The following is a 22,955-nucleotide window of genomic DNA, read 5'->3' on the forward strand; positions in this document are numbered from 1 at the left end:
CCATCTTATTGAAGTAGTCCACAGAACAACGTCAGTGTTCATGGTAGAATTGTTTGATAGGGACAGTCTTTTTTTTTTTTTTTTTTTTTGAGATGGAGTCTGGCTCTGTCGCCCAGGCTGGAGTGCAGTGGCCGGACCTCGGCTCACTACAAGCTCAGCCTCCCAGGCTTATGCCATTCTCCTGCCTCAGCCTCCCGAGTAGCTGGGACTACCAGTGCCTGCCACCTCGCCCGGCTAGTTTTTTGTGTTTTTTAGTAGAGACGGGGTTTCACCGTGTTAGCCAGGATGGTCTCGATCTCCTGACCTTGTGATCCGCCCGTCTTGGCCTCCCAAAGTGCTGGGATTACAGGCTTGAGCCCCCGCGCCCGGCCTTTTTTTTTTTTTTTAAAGTAACAATCTCTTGTTAAAAAACAAGAGCTGTGTTGCCCAGGCTGGAGTGCAGTGGTGTGATCATAGCTCACTGCACCCTTGAACTCCCGGGCTCAAGCGATCCTCCGGCCTTGGCCCCTCAAAGTGTTGTGGTGATTGGCACAAGCCACCGCCAGGCCTGGTCTTTGAAGTTAGTTATATTTCAGCTGCCCAGGATAAACTTCTAACTTTGATTGCCACAGAGCTTTACCAGAACTAATTGTTTCTCTTAGTTCTGTCTGATTGTGGAATCTCTTTATTACCATCAATTGTTTTGCAGAGTTATAATTTGAATATGAAACCATTTTTCTAGCCCACTGGAGTCTTTGAAGTTAATTATATTTCAGCTACCCAGGACAAACGTAACTTTGATTACCATAGAACTCTACCAGAACTAATTGTTTCTCTCAGTTCTGTCTGATTGTGGAATCTCTTTACTACCATCAGTTGTTTTTCAGAGTTATAATTTGAATATGAAACCATTTTTCTAGCTCACCTTAGAGAAGACTGTTGACACACTAGTTGGAATGGTTGCAATAGCCTCTACCTTGCAAGACACTTCAGATTCAAAGAATTTTCTCTGTAAAAGTTGGCCAGGCACAGTGGCTCATGCCTATAATCCCAGCACTTTGGGAGGCTGAGGCAGGCAGATCACTTAAGGTCAGGAATTCAAGACCGGCCCGGCCAACGTGGTGAAACCCCATCTATCCTAAAAATACAAAAATTAACCAGGCCTGGTGGTGCATGCCTGTAATCCAGCTACTCAGGAGGCTGAGGCATGAGAATCGCTTGAACTCAGGAGGTGAAGGTTGTAGTGAGCCAAGATCGTGACACTGCACTGCAGCCTGGGTGGCAGAGCAACTCCGTCTTAAAAAAACAAAACAAGGCCAGGCGTGGTGGCTCACGCCTGTAATCCCAGCACTTTGGGAGGCCAAGGTGGGCAGATCACGAGGTCAGGAGATCGAGACCATCCTGGCGAACACGGTGAGACCCTGTCTCTACTGAAAATACAAAAAAATTGGCTGGGCGAGGTGGCAGGCGCTTGTAGTCCCAGCTTCTGGGGAGGCTGAGGCAGGAGAACGGCGTTAACCCAGGAGGCGGCGGAGCTTGCAGTGAGTGGAGATTGCGCCACTGCACTCCAGCCTGGGCGACAGAGCGAGACTCGGTCTCAAAAAACAAACAAAAAAACCAAAACAAAAGGAAAAAAAGTACCTGTTAATGCAATTATCTTTCAATTTTGATTCATAAATATATGTGGAAGTGTCAATGTTTTTGGTAAAATGGAATTCACAGTGACAGACTCAGTGCTGTACAAAACAAAACCGGAAAATATACTTTAAAAAAATTATTTGAGCTGGGCGTGGTGGCTCACACCTGTAATCCCAGGACTTTGGGAAGCCGAGGTGGGCAGATCATGAGGTCGGGAGTTTGAGACCAGCCTGGCCAGCATGGTGAAACCATGTCTCTACTAAAAATAGAAAAAATTAGCCGTGCATGGTGGCGTGTGCCTGTAGTCCCAGCTACTCGGGAGGCTGAGGCAGAATTGCTTGAACCCGGCAGGTGGAGGTTACAGTGAGCCAAGATCATGCCATTGCACTTCAGCCTGGGCTACAGGGCGAGACTACCTCTCAAAACAAACAAACAAAAATCATTTGAAAAATTTGCTGAATAAACACTTGTTCACAGTGTACTTTCCCTGGTTATTTTTGTTTTTGTTTTTGATACAGTCTTGCCCTGTCACCTAGACTGGAGTACAGTAACATGATCACGGCTCACTGCAACCTTAATCTCTCAGGCTCAGGTGATCCTTGCACCTTAGCCTCCCTAGTAGCTGGGACTTCAGGTGCATGCCACCACATCCGGCTAGTTTTTGCATTTTTTGTAGAGATGAGGTTTTGTCATGTTGCCTGGGCTGGTTTCAAACTCCTGGGCTCCAGTAATCCTCCCACTTTGGCCCCCCAAAGTGCTGGAATTGCAGGCATGAGCCACCCCACCTGGCCTTCCCCTAATTTTGATAATGATAATCCAATGTTCTCTTCTGGCATTTGTGTAGTTTTAGCGTGTGCAGTCTTTGAAGCAATGGAGGTATTTGCCTGTTCTTCTCTGTGACTTAGTCATTCAGCAGTTCTATGCTAAGGGTTTTTAAATGTACCTTTAGGTTCTTGTTTAGAGTTAATGGATAATGAAAACATATTTCTTTGTTTTGTTTTTTGTTTTTTTGAGATGGAGTCTCGCTCTGTCGCCCAGGCTGGAGTGCAGTGGCCGGATCTCAGCTCACTGCAAGCTCCGCCTCCCGGGTTTACGCCATTCTCCTGCCTCAGCCTCCCGAGTAGCTGGGACTACAGGCACCCACCACCACGCCCGGCTAGTTTTTTGTATTTTTTTTAGTAGAGACGGGGTTTCACCGTGTTAGCCAGGATGGTCTCGATCTCCTGACCTCGTGATCCGCCCGTCTTGGCCTCCCAAAGTGCTGGGATTACAGGCTTGAGCCACTGCGCCCGGCCATGAAAACATATTTCTAATGCATAAGAGAAATTCATTCTGAAACAAAAATAGAATATAAGCCTTCAGACAGAAGGCAGAGAAGAAACTGGAGAAAGAGAAATAATATGTTAGGCAGGAAACCATGGGAGACAGCGCTGAGTAAAGTAACATCCAGACTGGGAGTCACTGGGAAACCAGATAAATGCTCCCTGGCAGCTGGAGGAGTTGAGGACACTTCAGCCTGGACTTGGGATGGGAGCCCAGAGCACGCAAGTTGCTCCAACTAGGTAGGGAAAATGCTGGGGTAGATGAAACTTTAGTGGCCAACAAGAAGTACCAGGAGCCAAAGACTCCCTGAACACTTAGGCCTCTTTTAAACGTCTACCTTAAATAGTTCCTACCATTGCAAATCTTGCATAACGGGTAAGAACATGAACTTTTAGAATCAAAGATGTCACTCTAGATGTGGTTGTATTTGGAGTAAGGAAGTAATTAAGGTTAAATGAGGTCATAAGTGTGGGGCCCTGATCCGATAGGACTAGTGTCCTTATCAGAAGCGTGAGTGGAGAGTTTGCCCCTTACCCTTATATACTGAAGAAAGATTATGTGAGGACATAGCAAGAAGGCAGCCATGTACAAGACAGGAACAGAGCTGCCACCACAGACCAAATTGGCCAAAACCTTGATCTTGGGCTTCTAGCCTCCAGAATGGTGAGAAAGTCAATTTCTGTTGTTGAAGTCACCCAGTCTGTGGTATTTTAGTATGACAGCCTAAGCAGACAAATACACCATCTAAATGCAGATATATCCAAATCTCTAGGCTGTTGTGTGTCTGCACCTCTCCCCTGAACTTGGCTTTGTTCTCCATTTGCCTACTTAGTGTTACCACTTGGATATCTAATAGATGTCTCAAACTTCACTTCTCTGTAAACTGAACTCCTGATAGTCCCCTCAAGCCTACTCCATGGACATCTTTCTCTTCTGTTTTTTTGGAGACAGGGTCTTGCTGTGTTGCCCAGGCCAGAGTGCAGTGGCGTGATCAGGTGATCCTCCCACCTCAGCCTCCCAAGTAGGATGTGAGGGCAATCTGGCTGTGACATCTCTCACCCCGTTGATCACCAGGGTTGATCCGGCTGATCTGGCTGACTAGGCCAGTGTCTCCTTCCTCCCTCACTGCTCCATGTATGTCCCTCCGGAAGCTGCACACTCAGTTGAAGAGAACAACCATCCCCAATAGAGGAGGACTAGTCTTCAGTCAAGAGTATGTAAGTAGTTGCGTTCCCCTGCTAGAACCTCCAAACAAGCTCTCAAGGTCCCAAGTAGCTAGGATTACAGGCACACGCCATCATGCTTCGCTATGATTCTCTTCTCAGTTAAAGGTAGTGCTGTTCTTTTAGCTGCTTAGGCCAAAAACTTCCGGAGTCATCCTTGACTCTTCTTTCTTTCACTGCCCACATCCCATCCATTGCAAATCACATTGGCTGTATGTTCCAGACACACCCAGAATCGAATGACGCCTTACCACTTTGCTGCCACCATCAGGGATGGGTCAGCATCACCTGTCACCTGGATTATTGCAGTAGCCTCCCATCTTGTGTCTTCACTTGCACCCTTGCCTCTCTCTACATTCTGTTTTCAGCTTCAAGTGCCAGAGAGATCCTTAAAAATATGTCAGATCATGTCACTCCTCTGCTCAAAGCCCTGCAGTGTCTTCCTCTTACCTCTCTGTGTCTGCTATTCCTCCTCCCTTAGTTATTATGTTCCAGCCATGCTGGGCTTCATCTCTTCCTGCGGCATGACAGGCATGCATCTGCCTTGGGACTCTTGCACTATTACCTTTGCTTAGAACATTCTCGCCAGGTACAGTGGCTCACGCCTGGATTCCCAGTACTTTGGGAGGCCGAGGTGGGCAGATCACTTGGGGTTTGGAGTTTGAGACCATCCTGGCCAACATGGCAAAACCCTGTCTGTACTAAAAATACAAAAATTAGCTGAGTATGGTGGCGCGTGCCTGTGATTCCATCTACTCAGGAGGCTGAGAGGGGAGAATTGCTTGAACCCGGGAGGTGGAGGTTGCAGTGAGCCGAGATGGTGCCACTGCACTCCAGCCTGGGTGACAGAGTGAGACACTGTCTAAAAAATATGTCAGATGGGGGCCAGGTGCGGTGGCTCACACCTGTAATCCCAGCACTTTGGGAGACCAAGGTGGGCAGATCATGAAGTCAGGAGATTGAGACCATCCTGGCTAACACAGTGAAACCCCGTCTCTACTAAAACTACAAAAAATTAGCTGGCCATGATGGTGGGCGCCTGTAGTCCCAGCTACTTTGAGAGGCTGAGGCCGGAGAATGGCGTGAACCCGAGAGGCAGAGTTTGCAGTGAGCCGAGATCGTGCCACTGCACTCCAGCCTGGGTGACAGAGTGAGACTCTGTCTCAAAAAAAAAAAGAAAAAAGTCAGATAATGTCACTCCTCTGCTCAAAGCCCTGTAGTGATTGATGAGGTCTAGGGAATGTGTTGTTTCTAAATAATTTATGTTAATCATGGTAATATAATTACTTCAAAGGAATTTCGTTCTTATTGTGTGATTGCTCACGTTTCTAATTCCTACCTTAGTGCTGTGTCTGGGATGTGGAAGGTGCTCAGAAAATGGTGGTGGTTTCAAAGGATAGTGGGTATATATTAGGTAACCTCCTGTCCAGAAGAAAACAGATGAACAGTCATTTCCATTTGTTCAGGTGCTACGCCTGTCAGAGATGCTTTGGGAGATTTTATACTGAATATATTCTTCTTGCCCATTGGTTCTGTTCTTTTTCTCAAGAAATGGAGTTGTCGGCCAGGTGAGCTGGCTCATGCCCGTAATCCCAACACTTTGGGAGGTCAAGGCGGGCAGATTGCTTGAGCCCAGGAGTTCGAGACCAGTGTGGGCAATATAGTGAAACCTTATCTCTACAAAAAAATACAAAAGAGTAGCCAGGTCTGGTGGGGCATACCTGTAGTCCCAGCTACTTGGGGTGGGGGCTGAGGCGGGAGGATTGCTTGAGCCCGGGAGGTGGCGGTTGCAGTGATTACGCCATTACGTTCCAGCCTGGGTGATAGAGCGAGACCCTGTCTCAAAATAAAGTTGTATCCAGTCCTTAATGACATTGAGACCATTTGTGAGTAACTAGTCCCTACCAAAAATACTTCAGAATTTTTTTTTCCTTTTGAAACAGAGTTTTACTCTCGTTGCCCAGGCTGAAGTGCAGTGCTCACTGCAACCTCCGCCTCCTGGGTTCATGTGATTCTCCTGCCTCAGCCTCCCAAGTAGCTGGGATTACAGGCACCCGTCACAAGCCTGGCTCATTTTTTTGTATTTTTAGTAGAGACGGGGTTTCACCATGTTGGCCACACTGGTCTCGAACTCCTGACCTCAGGTGATTCACCTGCCTGACCTCCCAAAATGCTGGGATTACAGGCGTCAACCACTGTGCCTGGCCCAGAATTGTTAATTATACACAGAAGTAAAAAGACAAAACACGGCTGGCCATGGTGGCTCAGGCCTGTAATCCCAGCACTTTGGGAGGCTGAGGCAGGTGGATCACCTGACATCAGGTGTTTGAGACCAGCCTGCAGTGAACCAAGATCACACCACTGCACTCCAGCCTGGGCAACAGACCATGGCTCTGTCTCAAAAAAGAAAAAGACAAAACACAATGCAGGTCACTTTAGCTATTTTCTGGAAAAACAAGCTAGCTACTGCAAGATGCAGGTTGTTATAATTGTGTGTAGGTTGTGATTATTTTACTCATAAAAAAATTTCCACTGCCTTTTTGAGATGGACTTTATTCTGTCACCCAGGCTGGAGTGCAGTGGCGATCTTGCTCACTGCAACCTCCACCTCCTGGGTTCTGCTTATCTCCTCCTGTCTCTAGCTCCCAGGCTTGGACAGGTACACACCAAGATGCCCAGCTAATTTTTTTGTGTATGTGTGTATATATACATGCATCGCGGTCTTCATATGTGGCGGTATTCGGCATGTGTATATATATATATTTTGAAGTGGAAAGTGTCGCACCATGTTGGCAAGGCTTAGTCCTCAACTCCTGACCCCGCTGGGCGCTGGTGGTCGCTCTAATCCCAGCAATTACAGGAGTACGAGACAGGCGGATCAAGGCGTCAGGAGATTGAGACCATCCTGGCGCGACCCGCGGAACCCTTCTACAGCAAACTGGCTGGCTGGTGGCGTGGCCTGTAGTCCCAGCCACTCGGGAGGCTGAGGCAGGAGAATGACGTAAACCTGGGAGGCGGAGCTTGCAGTGAGCTGAGATCCAGCCACTGCACTCCAGCCTGGGCAACAGAGCGAGACTCTGTCTCAAAAAGAAAACAAAAAAAACAAAAAAAACTCCCGACCTCAGGTGATTGCCCACCTTGGCCTCCCAAAGTGCTGAGATTACAGGCATGAGCTACCACATCCGGCCCCACTGCATTCTTAAAGAAGCAGTAAATTGACCTTGTTCAAATACACAATCTGAATTACTACAGTCTTTTGAAACTAAACCTTTGTTTGTTACTAAGACTTCTATTTTCCTTCCTCTTTTTCAGCACTTATTTCTATAGCAATCTCCCAGCTGATGCCACTTAACTTCATTGAACAAAACATGAGGTTTAGAAAGTCAAAATAATCATTGTGAAAGTATTTGATAGGAGATCTTTATTTGGAATGAATTGGGTTATGATGTCAGTCCTGTGATTTCAGCGGAACTGTTTCTTTTTATCCATTGTCAGTGAGTGCTCATTAATACTTAAATGCAGCTTTCTTTTTTTTTTCTTTTGAAACAGAGTCTCGCTCTGTCATCCAGTCTGGAGAGTGGTGACGCAATCTCGGCTCACTTCAACTGCCGCCTCCTGGATTCAAGTGATTCTCCTGCCTCAGCCTCCCAAGTAGCTGGGATTACAGGTGCCTGCAACCACACCCGGCTAATTTTTGTATTTTTAGTAGAGACAGGGTTTCGACATGTTGGTCAGGCTGATCTCGAACTCTGGACCTCAAGTGATCCACCCGCCTTCGCCTCCCAAAGTGCTGAGATTATAGGCATGAGCCACCGTGCCTGGCATAACGCAGTTTTCTACTAAATGCCTGATTTTGACATGTTTCCTATTATTGGCTCTGCTGTTCAGCTGAAATAGCAGGATAGGAGATGGTCGTGCGATTGCCGATAGGTGGCAGGGCTGCTGGGACAGGCCCAGCCAGGTAGAGATGTGTATCTCAGACAGGAAACACAGGACCCAGATGGTTCAAACTGTTGGGTTAGCATCTGGCCTTCGACAGGTCACCCTGGCCCACCAGATCAGCCTCAGGCCTGAGAAAAGCACTACAGGATGAAGAATAGATAGGATCTAATTAAATGCAGTGGGAGTAACATGAGAAGGATGTTTTTTCATATCCCATCCTAACCCTCCTCTCCCCCTGTTTGCTTTGCTTTGCTTTTCATGCTTTTTAGCTTCTTGGATCTCTTGCTTTAAGAGGAACTAGGGCGGCTGGGCGCAGTGGCTCACGTGTATAATCCCAGCACTTTGGGAGGCTGAGACGGGTGGATCACTTGAGGTCAGGAGTTCAACACTAGCCTGGCCAACATGGTATAACCCCATCTCTACTAAAAATACCAAAATTATCCAGGCGTAGTGGCACACACCTTTAATTCCAGCTACTGGGGAGTCTGAGGCAGAAGAATCGCTTTAATCCAGGAGAAGGAGGTTGCAGTGAGCCAGGATCACGCCACTGCACTCCAGCCTAAGCAACAGAGTGAGACTCCGTTTCAAAAAAAAAAAGGAACTAAAGCTTAATATTCCCCTTGCAGCATCACAGTCACAGTGCCAGTTGAGTAGTTATTGCCTCAAAGGACTGGTAAGCCTTTGACAAGGATAGGTTACTTGGGAAGTTTTCTTGCTTACCTGTAGAAGCTAAGCTGCTCACCGACAGCAGCACAGACAAGTAGTAAAGTTCAGGGGTTGTTTTTTCCTATATTTGAGAGAGAAAAGGTACCATGAGGAATTCTTTGTCTTTTAATTGGAACATGTGTTAAAAATGTTTTGCCACAAGGATTTAAATGAAGGTGCCAATTTAGCAAGAAATAGGAGTCTTGCTGTTTACTGTGCCAAACCCAATCCAACAGCTTCACCTTCACTGTTTGTTTGTTTGTTTTGAGACATGATGTTGTTTTGTCACCCAGGCCGAAGTGTAGTGGTGTGAGCATGGCTCACTGCAGCCTTGACTTCCTGGGTTCACGTGATCCTCCTGCCTCAGCCTCCCAAGTAGCTGGGAATACAGGCACATGCCACCAGGCCTAGCTAATTTTTGTAATTTTTGTAGAGATGGGGTTTTGCCACATTGCCTATGCTGGTCTTCATCTCCTGGGCTCAAGCGATCCGCCTGCCTCAGCCTTAGAGGCGTGAGCCACTGTGCCTGGCCTGTTTCACTGTTGATTAATATCTTAACTACTTTTTGAACAGGGAAATGTTTTAACTGTGACATGTGCCTAATGAGGAATTCCATCTCCACATATCTCTACTTTTGGTGTCAGTAGAAAATAAATATTGAAGACATATTATTTACAGCCAAACTTTCAGATTAAGATAAGCCTTTAGAAATTCATTGTTTAAAAACATACACAGTCTGTTGCCAAAACTGTTAACACCACAGTGCAGACTCCTTCACTGAAGGATCCCACACCAAACGCAGAAAACATCCACCTCAGCGTGTGTGGCACAGGCTCCATCTGAACGAACAGCACAGTAAAACCTAAAAGGACAGAGGAACAGCATCAGTTATCAGTGTTTAGGTTTAATCATCTCAGAAACATAATCTTTTTTTTTTAGACAGAGTCTTGTTCTGTCACTCAGGCTGGAGTGCAGTGGTGCAATCTCAGCACACTGTGACCTCTTCCTCCCAGGTTTAAGCGATTCTCCTACCTCAGCCTCCCTAGTAGGTGGCATTATAGGTGTACACCACCATGCCTGGGTAATTTTTTGTATTTTTAGTAAAGACGGGGTTTCACCATGTTGGCCAGGCTGGTCTCGAACTCCTGACCTCAGGTGATCTGCCCACCTTGGCCTCCCAAAGTGCTGGGATTATAGGCGTGAGCCACCGTGCCCGGCTAGAAATATATTCTTGAATGCAAACCTAAATGCAGTTTGTTTCCTTCCTTTCCTGCTGTGGAACAGAAATGCCAGTCTAGGCAAAGTAATTTTTCCTTTGATATAGATTGTATGCACGTTTTTTTTTTTTTTTTTTTTTTTGAGACGGAGTCCTGCTCTGTCGCCCAGGTTGGAGTGCAGTAACACAATCTTGACTCACTGCAACCTCTACCTCCCAGGTTCAAGCAATTCTCCTGCCTCAGCCTCCCGAGTAGCTGGAACTATAGGCACCCGCCACCACGCCCAGCTAATTTTTTTGTATTTTTAGTAGAGACGGGGTTTCACTGTGTTAACCAGGATGGTCTCGATCTCCTGTCCTTGTGATCCATCCGCCTCGGCCTCCGAAAGTGCTGGGATTACAGGTGTGAGCCACTGTGTGCGGTCTTTTTTTTTGAGATGGAGTCTTGCTCTGTTGCCAGGCTGCAGTGCAGAGGCATGATCTTGGCTGACTGCAACCTCTGCCTCCCGGGTTCAAGCAATTCTCCTGCCTCAGCTTCCCAAGTAGCTGGGACTACAAGGGTGTGCCACCACACTCAACTGATTTTTGTATTTTTAGTAGAGATAGGGTTTTACATGTTGGCCAGGCTGGTCTTGAACTCCAGACCTCAGGTGATCCACCTGCCTTGACCTCCCAAAGTGCTGGGATTGCAGGCATGAGCCACCATACCTGGCCCTATTTTTTCATTTTAAAAAATTCAGACATAGTTTTTGCTGAAATCATACATCACTCTTTTTTTTTTTTTTGAGACAGAGTCTTGCACTGTAGCTCAGGCTGGAGTGCAGTGGCATAGTCTTAGCTCACTGCAACCTCCGTCTCCCAGGTTCAAGCTATCGTCCTGCCTCAGCCCCCCTCGTAGCTGGGACTACAGGCATGTGCCACCATGCCCGGCTAATTTTTATATTTTTAGTAGAGAAGGGATTTCGCCATGTTGCCCAGGCTGGTCTCGAACTCCTGACCTCAGGTGATCCACCCGCCTCGGCTTCCCAAAGTGATGGGATTACAGGCGTGAGCCACCACACCCGGCCCATACATCACACTTAAAAGCACATTCAAAGGAAAATATGATTAAGATAGATTAGCTAAAATATTCTTAAACTTCTCCACTTTTCAGAATGTTGAGAATAGAGACCAACTCCGTGTCCTTTTTTTTGGAGATAGGGCCTCCCTCTGTCACCCAGGCTGGAGTGCAATGACATGACTCACTGTAACCTCCATCTCCCGGGCTTTAGTGACCCTCTGACTTCAGCCTCCCAAGTAGCTGGGACTACAGGTGCATGACACCATGCCCAGCTAACTTTTTCTATTTTTTTGTAGAGATGATGTCTCACCATATTGCCCAGGCTGATCTTGAACTCCTGACTTCACGCAATCCTCCCACTTCAGCCTCAGAGTGGTGGGGTTACAGGAAAGAGACACTGGACCCAGCCCTATATCACTTTTTGACTTCAAGTTGCCATTGTCCTTGTTTTTCTACCCAGAATCATCTCTTGATCAGTAACTATTTATTGAATGAAAAACCTGATACTTTAATATTATAACACTAAATAATTTTATAGCAGAAGGAATTTGGGCCGGGCATGGTAGCTCATGCCTGTAGTTCCAGCACTTTGGGAGGCCAAGGCAGGCGGATCATGAGGTCAGGAGATCGAGACCATCTTGGCTAACATGGTAGCACCCTATCTCTACTAAAAATACAAAAATTAGGTTGGTGTGGTGGCGTGTGCCTGTAATCCCAGCTACTCGGGAGGCCGAGGCAAGAGAATCGCTTGAACCCAGGAGGTGGAGGTTGCAGTGAGCCAAGATCATGCCACTGCACTCTGGCCTGGTGACAGAGCAAGATTCCGTCTCAAAAAAAATAAATAAAAGGAATTTGTATTTAACTTAATTTGGTTACATACTCAAATTATAGGACAACTAAAAGAGAGGCCAGGCACAGTGGCTCACACCTGTAATCCCAGTACTTTGGGAGGCCGAGGCAGGCAGATCACCTGAGGTCGGGACTTTGAGACCAGCCTGACCAACATGGTGAAACCACATCTCTAGGCTGGGCGCGGTGGCTCACTCCTATAATCCCAGCACTTTGGGAGGCTGAGGCAGGCAGATCGCCAGAGGTCAGGAGTGGACACCATGTTGGACAACATGGTGAAACCCCATCTCTACTAAAAATACAAAGTATTAGCTACGTGTGGTGGCACATACTTGTAATCCCAGAATCCCAGCTACTCAGGAAGCTAAGGCACAAGAATCGCTTGAACCTGGGAGGCGGAGGTTGTAGTGAGCTGAGCTTGGGGGACAAGAGTGAGACCTTGTCTCAAAGAAAAGAAAAAGAAACCGCATCTCTACTAAAAATACAAAATTAGCTGGGCGTGGTGGCTCATGCCTGTAATCCCAGCTACTCCGGAGGCTGAGGCAGGAGAATCATTTGAACCCGGGAGGCAGAGGGTGCAGTGAGCCGAGATTGTATCATTGCACTCCAGCCTAGGCAACAAGAGTGAAACTCTGCCTCACCACAAAAAAAAAAAAAAAAAAAAAAGAACAACTAAAAGAGATATTTAGGAAGTTTTTGAAGATTCCCTTCACCTGAATTTTAGATGTGAGTTGTTTTTTAAATTTTAGTCCGTGAATTCCTGAAGAGCAGAGAACTTTGTCCTACCAATTTTTGTTCTAGCAGTGTCTGGCTACTATTTGTAGTAGATACCTAATAAATGCTTGACAGATAACTGCACACTTACCAATTGTGAAGAAGGTAAAGATGATATTACCAACTAGGTTGTACAGGAGAGGTTGGCTGCAATATCGGGAGGATCTGGGCCTAAAAGTCAATACACGAGGTGATACATTAATTTATTACTTATTACAGGAAATCTGTGGTATAAGCATAACACCAGAAGGCACTAACCCTTGAACTCTAATTCTTATTCTGGCACTGGGTTCATCTTGGCTGTAGGCAACTCACTTCTCTTGAGAACCTTGATTCCTTTACTGTGACTGTAAATGAATACCACAAAATAGTCCATAAATAATAGTAAGAGTTATTAATGTCATCATTGGTAAATAATGTTTACCATGTTTCTTTCTTTTCTTTTTTTCTTTTTTGTTTGTTTTGTTTTGTTTTGAGGCAGAATTTTACTCTGTCACCAAGGCTGGAGTGCAGTGCTGCGATCTCTGCTCACTGCAACCTCTGCTTCCCAGGTTCAGGCAATTCTTGTGCCTCTGCCTTACCAGTAGCTGGGATTACAGGCACATGCCACCACACCTGGCTAACTTTTGTATTTTTAGTAGAGATGGGGTTTCATCATGTTGGCCATGCTGATCTCGAACCCCTGACCTCAAATGATTGGTTTACTTTTTTTTTTCTTTTTGAGACAGAGTCTTGTTCTGTCACTCAAACTGGAGTGCAGTTGCACGACCTCAGCTCGCTTCAACCTCCACCTCCTGGGTTCAAATGATTCTCATGCCTCAGCTTCCTGAGTAGCTGGGATTACAGGCGTGTGCCACCATACCTGACTAATATTTTGTATTTTTAGTAAGGATGGGGTTTCACCGTGCTGTCCAAGCTGGTCTCGAACTCCTAATCTCAGGTGATCCGCCCTCCTCGGCCTCCCAAGTGCTCGGACTACAGGCATGAGCCACTGATCCTGGCCTTGTTTACCTTTTTTTTTTTTTTTTTTTAAGACAGAGTCTCACTCTGTCACTCGGGCTGGAATGTAATAGTGTGATCTTGGCTCACTGCAACCTCCACCTCCCAGGTTCAAGCGATTCTCCTGCCTCAGCCTCCTGAGTATGTAGGTTTACAGGCACATGCCACCACACCTGGATAATTTTTGTATTTTTAGTTGAGACGGGGTTTCACCATGTTGGTCAGGCTGGTCTCGAACTCCTGACCTTGTGATCCACCCGCCTCGGCCTCCCAAAGTGCTAGGATTATAGGCGTGAGCCGCTGCGCCCGGCCTTCTTCTTTTTTTTCTTTTTTTGAGACGGAGTCTCGCTCTGTCACCCAGGCTGGAGTGCAGTGGCGCGATCTCGGCTCACTGCAAGCTCTGCCTCCCAGGTTCATGCCATTCTCCTGCCTCAGCCTCCCGAGTAGCTGGGACTACAGGTGCCCACCACCACACCCAGCTAATTTTTTTGTATTTTTTAGTAGAGACGGGGTTTCACCATGTTAGTCAGGATGGTCTCGATCTCCTGACCTCATGATCCACCCGCCTCGGCCTCCCAGAGTGCTGGGATTACAGGCGTGAGCCACTGCACCCGGCCCTTTTTTTTTTTTTTTTTGAGATGGAGTTTCACTCTTGTTGCCCAGGCTGGGGTTCAATGGTGGGATCTCGGCTCATTGCAACCTCCGCCTCCTGGGTTCAAGCAATTCCCCTGCCTCAGCCTCCTGAGTAGCTGGGATTACAGGAATGCACCACCACATCAGGCTAATTTTGTATTTTTAGTAGAGACGGGTTTCTCCATGTTGGTCAGGCTGGTCTCAAACTCCCAACCTCAGGTGATCAGCCCGCCTCGGCCTCCCAAAGTGCTGGGGATTATAGGTGTGAGCCACTGCGCTCAGTCTTGTTTACCTTTTTTTTTTTTTTTGAGGTGGAGTCTCACTCTGTTGCCCAGGCTAGAGTGCAGTGTGGTGATCTTGGCTCACTATAACTTCCGCCTCCTGGGTTCAAGCAATTATCCTGCCTGAGCCTCCTGAGTAGCTGGGATTACAGGCATGCGCCACCATGCGAGACAGGGCTTCACCGTGTTGGCCAGGCTGGTCTCAAACTACTGACCTCGTGATCCACCTGCCTCAGCTTCCCAAAGTGTTGGGATTACTGGTGTGAGCCACTGCACCCGGCCCTTGTATACCATTTTTTAAATTCATGTTAATTTGCGATTTTGGTGAAAAACTATTTCATGGGAATTCTGACCTGTAGTAAGAAAAAATGACTTACTTTACACGGACTTCCTGTAATAGAAGCTGGTGAGTTTGAATTTGGCTAATTACAAGGAGTATTGCAGCTTCTTGTCCCTCCCCCTCACTTAAGTACATTCTCAGTTTTCAGATTTTTTTTTTTTTTTTTTTTTAATAGAGACGGGGTTTCACCGTATTAGCCAGGATGGTCTCGATCTCCTGACCTCGTGATCCGCCCGTCTCGGCCTCCCAAAGTGCTGGGATTACAGGCTTGAGCCACCGCGCCCGGCCTGTTTTCAGATTTTTTTAGAATTAAAGTTATTAATTGACTGTTTCCGCTAAGAATAATTTCCAAGACAGAATCTGAAAGAACATATTAAGTAATAATCAGGTTGGGCGTGCCTGTCACCCTCAGCCCTGCAGACATTAGCTAACGCTAGACTGTTGGGACTGGTCTCCAGGGAATCCGTAAGTTGAGACATTGGTCCCCTCATTGTCTCCTATTTAATGGCTTTCTATACCAGAAGAAGTAAGTGTGGATTAAAAGTTAAACTCAGTTTACCCACAGCTATCTTCACTGTATTGAGATTTTTGGCTTTTCAAAGTGAAGTCGGTGATTGCCCTTGATAACAGGGGCAGAAAAAATGGGGCAGGCTGCAATTAAACACATAGCAGAAATCCCAGAGAGCACCCAAGCCGTGTCCACAGGTGAGAAATGCATGTTGAGCTGTCAAGTATAAGAACCTACTTTAGCAGAACATAGAACTGGAGAACCAGGGTGGTAATTCCAACCGAGAACGCTGTCACCCGGCTGCGTGGGATACAGTGAGTTACATTTTACATTACTCGTTGAGTGATGAAATAGCTTCCAGAAACCAAATTCAGGTTCTGTTTGGTGATAATGTTACATTTAACTACAGAGATAAAGTTTTAAACATAATGAAGATGAATTGAGATCCATTGCATTCTAATAAAATTCTAATAATACTTCAATAAGAATATTAATAATAGTTACTACTTATTGATCTCCTATTTTGTAGCAGGCTTTGTTGATACTGATGTTTTGTTTTGTTTTGTTTTTTTGAGATGGAGTCTTGCTCTGTCACCCAGACTGGAATACAATGGTGTGATCTTGGCTCACGGCAACCTCTGCCTCCCAGGTTCAAGCAATTCTCCTGCCTCAGCCTCTGAGTATCTGGGACCACAGAAGCATACCACCACGCCCAACTAATTTTTGTATTTTTAGTAGAGATGGGGCCTCAGTCTCCCAAAGTACTGGGATTACAGGCGTGAGCCACTGCTCCCAGCCTGTTGATACTGATCTTTAAGGAATCTTTAGAACCTTGGTTCCTTTATCATGACTGAAAATTAATGTAAAACAACCTGCAAGTAATACTAAGTTATCAATATTCATAATTGGTAGACAAATGTGTCAAACATTTTACATGCATTACCTAATTTAATATGCACAAAATCCTATGACATAGGACTATGGTTTTCCATTTTTTAAATGAGAAAACAGACTGTTAACTGACAGTTATCTACCTACCACAATTTGTACAACCAGATGAAAATTGTTACTGCTCAAAACATTTTTGAAATTCTTTTGCGATTACATGTACGTAGTTTCCATGGCATATAAGAAAATCTTGGTCAGGCACAGTGGCTTAAGCCTGTAATCCCAGCACTTTGGGAGGCCGAGGCAGGTGGATCACCTGAGGTCAGGAGTTTGAGACTAGCCTGGCCAACATAGTAAAACCCCCATCTCTACTAAAAATACAAAAATTAGCTGGGCGTGGTGGTGGGTGTCTGTAATCCCAGCTACTCAGGAGGCTGAGGCAGAAGAATCGCTTGAACCCGGGAGGTGGAGGTTGCAATGACCTGAGATCATGCCATTGCACTCCAGCCTGGGGACAAGAGCAAAACTCCATCTCAAAAAAAAAGAGGCCGGGTGCAGTGACTCACGCCTGTAATCCCAGCACTTTGGGAGGCCAAAGTAGGCAGATCATGAGGTCAGGAGTTCGAGACCAGCCTGACCAACATGGTGAAACCCCGTCTCTACTAAAACTACAAAAATTAGCCAGGCGTGGTGGTGCGCACCTGTAATCCCAGCTACTCAGGAGGCTGAGGCAGGAGAATGGCTTGAACCTGGGAGGTGGAGGTTACAGTGAGCCCAGATCACATGTTGCCGCACTCCAGTTTGTAGGACAGTACCCCAAACCCCCCGAAAAAAGAAAGAAAATCTTCCCATTAACTAATCATTCTAACTCCCTTCTTCACTGTAAACTATTAAATTCACATTGATTATTTTATTAATTGGGTTTAGCACTGAATAACTTTAGGGTATTCACAGAAATCAAATATACCCTCCAAAGACAGATTTATCCCCAATGAAGGTACTCAAAAGAATATGCAATTTCAAAATATACCCCCAAGAATATTTAATGGCAGCACTGTTGGAAAAAGAACATAGCTACATGCTTGAAGTTACTGTTTTTGAAAGGAATAGCATCCTTTTAGAGATGTAAATCCTGAGAGGTGGTGAGGTCAGCCACATTTAACTATTAGCCAACACAGGTTTAATACTGAGCATCCTGAAATATGTGACGGGGAGAGCCAAACAGAATTACTATTGTTTTTGAAAAGTTGATTTTTTAAAAAACTGACTTTTTAGCCAGGAGTAATGGCATGTACTCGAAGTACTAGCTACTTGGTAGGCTGAGGTGGGAGGATCTCTTGAGCCTGGGATTTCAAGGCTGTGGTGAGCAATGATTGTGCCACTGTACTGCAGCCTAGGCAACAGAACTGTACCCTATCTCTAAAAAATAAAAATAAAAAAAGAACCTGGCTTAATGTTATGTTAATATTTACACCTCAGTGTTTTTAAAATGTAAAGATCAGGCTGGGCGCGGTGGCTCAAGCCTGTAATCCCAGCACTTTGGGAGGCCGAGACGGGCGGATCACGAGGTCAGGAGATCGAGACCATCCTGGCTAACATGGTGAAACCCCGTCTCTACTAAAAAATACAAAAAAACTAGCCGGGCGAGGTGGCGGGCGCCTGTAGTCGCAGCTACTTGGGAGGCTGAGGCAGGAGAATGGCGTAAACCTGGGAGGCGGAGCTTGCAGTGAGCTGAGATCCGGCCACTGCACTCCAGCCTGGGCGACAGAGCGAGACTCCGTCTCAAAAAAAAAAAAAGTAAAGATCAGTGATTTTGGCCAGGTGTGGTGGCTTATGCCACTAATCCCAGCACCGTGGGAGGCCAAGGTGGGAGGATCACTTGAGGCCAGGAGTTCAACACCCGCCTGGACAACACAGCGAGACCCCATCTCTACCAAAAAAAAAAATAATAATAATAATAATAAAGATCAGTAACTACCCAGGCCAAAGCACAGTGGCTCAATCTCAGCCTCCCGAGTAGCTGGGACTACAGCCACATGCCACTGTACCCAGCCCAAGATTAATAATTTTAAAATTAAAAGTAAATGTTAAGCCTCAAGACTGCCACAGAAAGAAATGAACTCCTTATTGTCACAGTGAGCTGGGGAGGGACACTTACAGCCTGAGCTGGTGAGTTCTCGGCAGCCAGCAGTGCAAGCGATAGGCTGTGTGGGCCAAACAAAAGTGAATCATGGGGACACTGGGCCCAGAGCACCTGGAGCAAGACAAGGAGGACCCAGGGCAGTCCTGTTAGAGTTCCCAAACTATTGCACCCATTCATCAACCAGCCACAACCCCCCTATGCGCATGTGCCCAGCAAGGATATGAAGGAAGTACTCTTCAGGAAAGGGACAGATCTTAGTTCTTTAAAACCCACCTTTGGCAGCAATAGGCGCTCACTGTAACCTTAACTCTTCTGTGGCTCTGAAGGTTTAGAGTCTTGTCTGAGCTCAAGTTGGCTGTGTTAACAGTTAATGGAACTGAGCTGGATATTTGAGACAAGTTATAGATGTAAGAAGGGAGAAAGACAGCTTCCTTTATGCTGAGACATCAGCTTCCCCAGCCCCTCTGCATCCCTTGGGCATCACATGGAAACCTGAGCTCATCCCCAAGGATACAGCAAAAACTCTTTGTTCCTTCCTTCCCTGAAGTCTGTTTCAGAACTGCAGCAGCTCCCTTGAGGATCCACACCTCTTGAACTCAGCCTTACCCTTCTTCCATCTCTCTCTTGGGAATAGTACCTGAAACCTGAGATGGCCGGGGATGTCTGACGCCAGCTGTCTGTTAGATGCCAGCTGAACCCAGCCCCTCCACCAGTCTTTGAGAGCATGCTCAGTGGCTGGTGGATACTCTGATTTCTCTGTAGGCCTCAGGGTACTATGGGCATGTCACATTCATCATCCCATCCCATAATACCACAGGTAGTTTTTATGGAAATTGGGGGCCTGGGGTAGGGATAAAAGGTATGGGTCCAAGCCCCAAGTGAATCCTGGTATCATACTTGGGATGATAACTGAAAGGCAAGACAGTTAAATCATTCTAAGTGATGAACTTGTTTTTTTCTAATGCCCTACTGACCACTACTGAACCTTCTTTATTCCCTAAGAACAGTTAGCAGTGTCCTTGTGATCCCACCACTCTGCCTTCTTTCGAGAAGGCCCCAGTATAATTCTTTTTTTTTTTTTTTTGAGACAGAGTTTCGTTCTTGTTGCCCAGGCTGGAGTGCAATGGCGTGATCTCGGCTCACCACAACCTCCACCTCCTGTCTGCTTGCATTCTCCTGCCTCAGCCCCAAGTAGCTGGGATTACAGGCATGCGCCCACTCATGCCTGGCTAATTTTGTATTTTTAACTTTTCTTCTTTTTTTTGAGACGGAGTCTGCTCTGTCGCCTGCGGCTGGAGTGCGGCCGGATCTCAGCTCATCTGCAAGCTTCCCCGGTCTACCATTCTCCTGCCTCTTCAGCCTCCCCAGTAGCTGGGACTACAGGCTCACCACCTTGCCCTCGCTAGTTTTTGTATTTTTTAGTAGAGACGGGTTTCACCGTGTTAGCCAGGCTAGTCTCATCTCTCCTGACCTGCGGATCCGGGCCTGCCTCGCCTCCCAAAGTGCTGGGATTACAGGCTTGAGCCACTGCTACCCGCCCACTTTGTATTTTAATAGAGACAGGGTTTCTCCTGTTGGTCAGGGTTGGTCTTGAACTCCCCAACTCATTTGATCCACCTCACCGCCTCCCAAAATGCTGGGATTACAGGCGTGACCTTACCGCGCCTGGATTCCTCGCATATTTCTTACTTCCATTTCCACTGACTATTTGTGGCTGCCTCTCCTATCTTGTTTCACCCCAATGAATTGTATCATCACTATCATCAGTAACAACACCAATTTTCCTCAAAAAAAATAACAGCTACCATTCATTTTAACACTGTGCCAGACAATATGCTAAGCCCCTTGCTATGTGTTATCCTCAGAATTAATCCTCAAAGTAACTGAGATTGGCCTTCTCGTTATCTCCATTTTATCCATGAAAAACCTAAAGACAGAGTTAAGAGATCAAATCAAGATCACACAACCAAATAAGGCTATTTTGTATTTATTTATTTATTTTTTTTTTTTGAGATCGAATCTCAGCTTCTGTTGCCCAGGCTGGAGTGCAGGCACAATCTTGCTCACTGTGTTCGGCCTCCCCGGTTCAATGGCCATTCTTGCCTTCTCAGCTCTCCCGAAAGTAGCTGGGACTATAGGCGCCCCACCACCTCGGCCTCGCTAATTTTTGTATTTTTTAGTAGAGACGGGGTTTCACTGTGTTAGCCAGGATGGTCTCACCTCCCTGACCTCGCGGATCCACCGCCTCCAAAGTGCTGGGATTATGCATGCAGCCACCGCCTGGCCCAAATAAGGGTTTTAACACCCATGTCATATTATTTTGAGAACCCTGTTGTCACTCCTTTCCTCAGAAACCTTCAAAGCTTCCCATTGTCCAAGGGTTAAAGTTGATTTTTTTTTTTTTTTTTTTTTGAGACTGAGTCTCGGCTGTAACGCCCAGGTTGAGGCGGTGGCTGATCTCGCTCACTGCAAGCTCCTCGGGCCTCCTGGGTTCACGCCATTCTCCCGCCTCAGCCTCCGAAAGTAGCTGGGACTACAGGCGCCTGCCCACTCCTCGGGCCTGCTAGTTTTTTTTTTTTTTGTATTTTTAGTAGAGACGGGTTTCACCGTTAGCCAGGATGGTCTCATCTCCTGACCTCGTGATCCACCCGCCGCCTCCCAAAGTGCTGGGATTACAGGTTTGAGCCACCAAGGCCCGCCAAAGTTGATATTTCAAAACTCCTTAGCTATGATAGGCTCAGTTCCACCCACACTGTTCCAGCTTCTATCTCCACTTTTCTTCTGGGGAGAGAGCTTAAGAGTCTCAGATGGGTAGCTTCAAGCTTGGGATCTCAGCACTTTTTGACGATGAAACAGACGAGACATCCTGGAGCACCTCAGAAACCCCGCTGCTCTCACAGGTCAGCTGGGGTCGGCGGGCGCTGTCCCAGCACCAGGAAGCGAGGCAATGTAGAACTCGAAGGAGCTGGTAGTGAGCGATCCGGGCCACTGCACTCCGCCTGGGCGACACGTGAGACTCGGTTTCAAAAAAAAAGAGTCCGGAAACCCAAATTCTCACTGATGTGCCATTCACTCAGCTTTGTCCACTGAGAGCATCAAATCTGAACAAAAGCAAGCTGGTCAGCCTAGCAGTTATGTCTGACTACTATTAGGCTACAAATGAACAGTCTTGACACAGATGTTTTGAGGATTGCCAAGTCTTAGGATACACAGTGAGGCATTGTACAGCCTTAATTTCCAGATTTTTTTTTTTTTTGAGACGGAGTTCGTCGCCCAGGCTGGAGCGTGGCATGTGATCTCGCTCACAGCTCCACCTCCCGGTTCACGCCTATCTCTCCGCCTCAGCCTCCGAAAGAAGTTGACTACATGCCTCACCAACACCAAGTTTTTGTATTTTTAGTAGAGACGGGTTTCACCTGTTAGCTTGTGATGGTCTCGCATCTCCCACCTCAGTGATCCACCCACTGCCTCCCAAAGTGCTGGGATTACAGGCTTGGAGCCACCGCCTGCCCAGATTTATTTTTAACCCACTATTTCTTTTTTTTTTTTTTCCAAGATGGCCCCTGCTGTGTCCCCAGGCTGGTGCAGTGGTGGCGACCAGGCTCTTACCAAACTCCACCTCCCAGGTTCAAACGATTCTCCTGCCTCAGTCTTCCCTCGAGTACCTGGGATTACAGGCGCACACCACCACACCCAGCTACTTTTTGTATTTTAGTAAAGATGGATTTCACCCATGTTGGCCAGACTGGTTCTTGCTTCTGATCTGCCATCCACCCACCTGCCTCCCAAAGTGCTGGGATTACAGGTGTGAGCTGTCTGTCCCCATTTTTCTTTTTTGAGATGTTTGTATAGTGAAAATTAGAAAACTCCTAAATATCCAAAGGTCAAGATTAACTGGAAAAACTAAATAACTATAGATTATAATTTGGAACATGCTAAATGCTTTGACCTAATTTTTGTAGGAGAAATGACAATGTGTATGAATTTTTTTTTTTTGAGACGGAGTCTCGCTTCTGTCAGCCCCAGGTTGAGTGCAGTGGCTTGATCTCTCAGCTCACTGTAAGTCTGCCTCCTGCTCCTGCCACCTCCTGTCTCAGCCTCCTCGAGTAGCTGGGACTACAGGCTACCGCCACCTCGGCCTGACTGTTTTTGTATTTTTTAGTAGAGACGGGAGCCTTCAATCATGTTAGCCAGGGTGGTCTCTCGATCTCCTGACTCCTCGCGGATCCACCCGCTCCAGCCTCCCAAAAGTGCTGGGATTACAGGCTTGAGCCACCGCGCCCGCCTTTTTTTTGAGCATGTGAGTTCCTGCCCCTGTTGCCCAGGCTAGAGTGCAGTGCACATCTCGCTCACACTGCAAGCTTCCTGCCTCCCAGGTTCACGCCTATTCTCTGCCTCAGCCTCCCAAGTAGCTGGGACTACAGGTACCTGCCACCACACCCGCTAATTTGTAC

The 22,955-nt window shown here is 46.7% G+C and overlaps 1 protein-coding gene across 5 annotated transcripts in view; it reads left to right on the forward strand.

Annotated features, from left to right (window-relative positions):
- The window catches only part of NMNAT1 (nicotinamide nucleotide adenylyltransferase 1), a 44,507-nt gene that overhangs the window by 1,020 nt on the left and 20,532 nt on the right, over positions 1–22,955 (forward strand). For 2 of the 5 annotated variants that reach the window (XM_017957050.3, XM_017957042.3), the window contains exon 2: positions 3,892–4,157. The exons of 2 other annotated variants lie outside the window; for them this stretch is intronic. The gene's annotated coding sequence lies outside the window, so the exon portion shown is untranslated. The remainder of the gene's footprint in view (positions 1–3,891; positions 4,158–22,955) is intronic. One more of the 5 variants, XM_017957046.3, reaches the window with a different exon arrangement.

Source organism: Papio anubis, chromosome 1 (assembly GCF_008728515.1).
Source record: "Papio anubis isolate 15944 chromosome 1, Panubis1.0, whole genome shotgun sequence".
Lineage (NCBI taxonomy): Eukaryota > Metazoa > Chordata > Mammalia > Primates > Cercopithecidae > Papio > Papio anubis.